A 5,188-nucleotide genomic window follows, 5' to 3' on the forward strand; every position below is an offset into this window, starting at 1 on the left:
GGAAGATGACACTAACCTAGGTATCCCTATGTATGACACAGGTGCCATAACAGATTCTGAGGATGTTGCAGCTTCAGATACCGAAGATATAGCAGATATTGTTGCAGCTCCACTTAAGAAGAAGGAATCCTCCATTCTTCCTGAACCCCATGCAGAAAAGATTAGAATTTCTGAGACAGAAGAAGCTCCTGCTAAAGAATCTGAAGGTGAGACTGATGAAGAAGGATTTCAACTGGATGAAACTGAAGATGAAAAGCCTTTAGTACCTCGGAAGAAGGTAGTCTCAGAACCTATTGAAAAAGTTGTCAGGGAAGCTCTAGAAGTAGAAGAACCATGTGAGGCTGCACTTACAGATACTGAAGATTTTGATCTCGAAGACAAAGAAGAAGAGGAAGTTATCAATGATATTGCAAGTCGTATTCCAACAGAAGGTGAGATATACACAATAAAAGAATTGGAATCAGATTATGGTCAGGTTACTAAAAAAGAAATTGTGAAAGATGCTGATGCAGAGTTAAAGGAACTGATCAGAGAAGCTGAAGCAGGAGGGCTTACTCTTCAGGAGGCCTTAAATTGTGAGGCTTTAACAGATGTGGAAGACTTGGATGACGATGAGCCAGGAAAACCAAAACCTAAAGTAGTACCAACTAGGAAGGCTCAAAAAGATGAAGCTGCTACTGATGAGGAAAGTGTTGATGAATCAGACATTGAAGAAGAAATAAGAAAGCCACCAAAACGAACTAAGCATAGGGGCAAGAGACTGCCTCTTGTTCCCCAAGTGTCAGAAGTTCGTTTTGTAGAGACTGATCAGGGTCCCTTAAGTATCATCATTACACCTGATAACCTTGATAACAATCCAAATCAGGTGGTGAAAGACAAGGTAACAGGTGTCGTTTTCTTAGAATCAGAAGAAAAAGAGGAAGCAACCACTGATGTAGAAGAGCTGCATTCATCAGATGATGAAGGGCAAAAACGGAGAGCCAGTATTCTTAATGCACCTCAGCTGACAACTGAGCCTGCAACTGACACTGAGGATTTTGATGTTGATGCTGTAGAAGTAGACAGACCCCTGAGTCCCCTGCCTCCAGATCTGAATTACAATGTTCTATCAAGCCCAAAACGTGAGATTATCCACATTAAGGAAGATAAATTTGGTGTTCCTCAAGTTACAATCAGGAAGCTTCAAAAAGATGAACTTTTAGTATCAGATGTGGAGGACCTGGCTATGACAGACACAGAAGATATTGAGGTGTCTGAAGCAGAAGCACTAAGGCTAGTTGGAGCTACAACTGATAGTACAGCAGAATTTGAGCTCCCAGACACAGGAATGATAGAAGTGTCATCAACAATGAAACAAAAGAAACAAGCCTTGCAGGTAGAAGGAGATGAGGAAGGAGGCAGCACTGATGTTGAAGAGTTGCAAATGACAAAAAAGGCCAAACGCAAGGGTAAGAGCCGAGCAAGATTAGAACCTAAAGGCCAAGGGGAAGACAGCCACACTGATATTGAACTTCTAAGTGACCAAGATGACAGGAGTCTTACAGTTCGCACAGAAAGTCCAAGAGGTCATACTGACACAGAGGACTTTGTAACATCAGAAACAGAAGATTTAGGTGTACCAGAAAGAGATGATGCTCCAACACCAGATGTTATTAAAAATGCTGCCATTAAGAAGGTCATCATTCTAAAAGAGGGACCTCATGGTGTAACTCAGACAGAAGAAGCAAGTGTAGTGCAAGCACATGGGCTTCGTGTAGAAGATGAACCAGAAGGGGTTACTGATATCGAAGATATGGAAGCATCTGGAGCAGAGGATGACGACATCCCAGAACACCCTGGAGTGGAGTTGCCTGAACAAGAGCATTCAAGTGTGGACATATCTGAGAAGACAAGTATTCCAAAAGATAAGAACGAAGCAAAACATATAAAAGATAACCTGCTTCTCCCTGAAGATAACTACAATAATCTCACTGATGTAGAGTCCCTTGATGGAGGGGAAGGTAACAGGTGTGCATCTAACACCAGTTTATTGTCCGGTCAGCAACTAACATATGCTGTAGAAAGCTGTATTGTAGAAGAGCTTCCTTATTCCTGTATACCTTTGACTGACCCAACAATCTCTGCACATGCAGGGTTATCCTTAGAAAATGACCCTTTTTGTTCAGAGTTGACCAACCCATTAGTTGTAGAGGCTGAGCTAGAGCAAGTTTACTACCATGCGCCCCAAGAGGAACCGCACCAAAGTGAAGTTGAATTGGCAGCAAGTGATGGCTGTGTTGTCAGGAAGAGGCAGGTGGTGGCATCTATGTGTCAGGCTAGAGAAATTCGTAGATTCTGGTCACAAGATCGCAACTCCCCTCTTCAGCAGTCAGAGCTTAGTGAATTTGCATCTCCATCTATTCATAAAAAAGGTTTTAAGACAATATTGTATCTAGAGCAGCCAAATCTTTTAGACACAATCAGCATCAGTGACACCTTGTGTGATTCAAGCTACTTCAAGAATGAGCGACTCATGGATTTTGATTCCTCAAGTATAGAGTCTTTTGATGATCACTTTAGTTATATAGACTCAGACATTGTCACTGTTGTTGATCGTTTCAATCAGGAAAGGGGTAGTAGTTTTGACGATCTTCCAAGTCCACATCTAAGCAGTATTGGAAGTTCAGGGGTCATTGACTCCCTGTGTTCTGGGAGGTCTTTTAATTCAGATACTCACTTCTTTGATTCTCCTTGTTTGAGTCCTCAGCCTGATGGTGTTTCTGGTCGCATTAGTAGCCAAGACAGAAGGTTGATACATGAATCATGTACTGGATCAAGCTCACCCGTTTATACATCCAGTCCAGAAATGAGACGCCAGCATGAAGCTAGGATATCGAACATTCATGCTTCAAATAGGGATTATGGTGAAGCTCCCTTTGATTACCATTCAGATGAAAATGTCGGAAATAAAAATTTGGGAGAGAACTACAGCCAGCTAGGTAGTAAAAAGACAACTGCAGATCAGGCTCCATTACAGCACATGGCATCTGCTGGTTTTCTTGGTGGAGAAATGATAGATGAGAGTGAATATGTAGATAATTCCACTCTTTCACAACCAATTACTGTTTCAGAAATTAGGAAAGGTCCTGCAGTAGAATGTCATGAAGGATTCACAACTGAGTGTATTGGGGGATATGCCAACAAGCATTATAATGTGTCAGCAAAAGAGTCCATTGAAGAATTCATCTTGGCTGATAATTCAGGCATTTCTTCAGAACGTGTAAAAGGTTATGCTTCAGAATATGTTGAAGCATCTAGAGCAGAATGTGTAGAGGAGCTGTCATCAGATTATGAAAAGATACCTGCTACTTCCTGTATAAAAACTTCTCCAACTGGTTATATACAAAGATCCATTACAGAGTGGGTTGTGGCACACAATAACGGGAAGTTTAAACATTCAGGTACTGTTGAAGAGCCTCAAGTAATTCATAGAACAGCATTTTCTGCCAGAGAGGCTGAACTGAGAGCAGCCTCAGATCAAATCAAATCATCTGTTCCCAGTCATACAGATCACAAACCAGTTTATATTGCTAAGTATCAAAGTCCTCAAAAGAGAGATTCTATCACAAGAAGGGTAATGCAAGGTGGTCACTCACCTCTGCTGCAATCAAGGGAAGTGACTGATCAGAAATTAAGTTCATCATTGGAAGACTCAGGAATTCATATGCATCAAGCATCTGGAAGTTTTACAGCATCTGTAGATACTGAAGATGAAAGATTACTGAGTGTAGGTGATGACAGTGACCATGTAAGCATTGCCGAGAGTGTGTTAGGGCTTGAAGAGCTAAATTACCAAGATCCAGATGATCAGGGTACTTATAAAAAATCATTCTCTGAGCTCAAGATGCATGCTAGTTCCCAACAACAGAAATCAGGTTTAGGTTCAAGGTACTTAAAAACAGCTGATAATGATTACAGTCTGGTGACTGCATACCCAGCTACGGTGGTTCCTCCACAATGGTATTACACTCAGCCAGAATCAAGCAAACATGAAATGTCTCAAGTCGTAATAGGAATTAATAAAGTTCTGGGTAATGACTCTAGTAGCAGTGATGAAACAGTTAAGGATTTTGGTGGTGTTAAAGGGCTAATTGATCAGTGGGAAATCATTGTCCAAGAAGAGAAGCGTAGGTCTCTGCCCGCATCACCAGCAGTAGGAAGGAGAATTTTACCACCTTTTGAGGGAAAGAAAAAACCTGGGTGGAGCAGTGAGACAGAGGGAAGCCATTTTTCTGACACAGAACAAATGAGGGTAAGTTCTGACATTGTAGGACATTCAGTCATAACTCATGATAAAACAGAAGAGTTAGAGGGGGCAGTGGGTGGTAATGTAGTAGAGGAGGTAGCAAGTGTGGGGGATATAATCCAGCAGTTTGAAGGAAGAGTTGGCCGATTGGATAAGAAAAGTGCTCACAAGCAGAGGTTACAGAGAGGCTCACAGTCGCCAGCAAGCAGGAGTCCTTCACATCCTCGTCAAGTAGCAACTGTCAAACCCTTACGTGAATCACAGTTGCAGCAGCAGGATCATAATGGCAGAGTACAAGAACAGCCTGCAGAGTCTCACAGCATTGCTCTAGCTTCTGGGTTTGTTCCTCGGGTAATGGAGTCTCTTTCAGTTACAAAATCCTCACCAGAGGCATATGAAGAGGACCCCACCCATGCGAGTGTCCCGTACCCAGAAGGTGAATTCTGTCAGTTTCTTTTGTGTAAGATGGACCTTAGGTACAGCAGGGTTGTGGTTCTAGTCATTGTAGAAATGGGAGTTGTATACAGAAAAGGCTGATAGCGCTTCTGTAGAGAAGGAAACCAGCAGTATAGAGATTCAGAGAAACAATTATCTTTATCTCTTTTTTTTCAACAAACAAAGGCTGGACTATCACCGGGTTGGAAATATTACAGCATGAGCTGACATTGCTTTATATAAGCTGCAGTGAGGATAGATTCTGACCATACATTATCCTCAGTTGCTGGGATGCAAGTTGCAACTTTGTAACAGACACACTTTATATCATCCAAATAATATTTGTATTACCTCTACCTCGCCAGATTCATAGGTTAGTTGTGCTTATATGCTTTCTGTGTGTTTATAGGTGTTACACTAGTTGTAATTCTGTGTCATTAGGTACCATTGGTACTTAATGTATTTTTA

General features: G+C 41.7%; 1 protein-coding gene across 1 annotated transcript in view; it reads left to right on the forward strand.

The window, feature by feature from the left end:
• Positions 1 to 5,188, forward strand: part of LOC119581700 (ankyrin-2-like) — a gene marked incomplete at its 5' end in the record, with an annotated part of 102,055 nt that overhangs the window by 72,237 nt on the left and 24,630 nt on the right.

Source organism: Penaeus monodon, chromosome 15 (genome assembly GCF_015228065.2).
Source record: "Penaeus monodon isolate SGIC_2016 chromosome 15, NSTDA_Pmon_1, whole genome shotgun sequence".
Lineage (NCBI taxonomy): Eukaryota > Metazoa > Arthropoda > Malacostraca > Decapoda > Penaeidae > Penaeus > Penaeus monodon.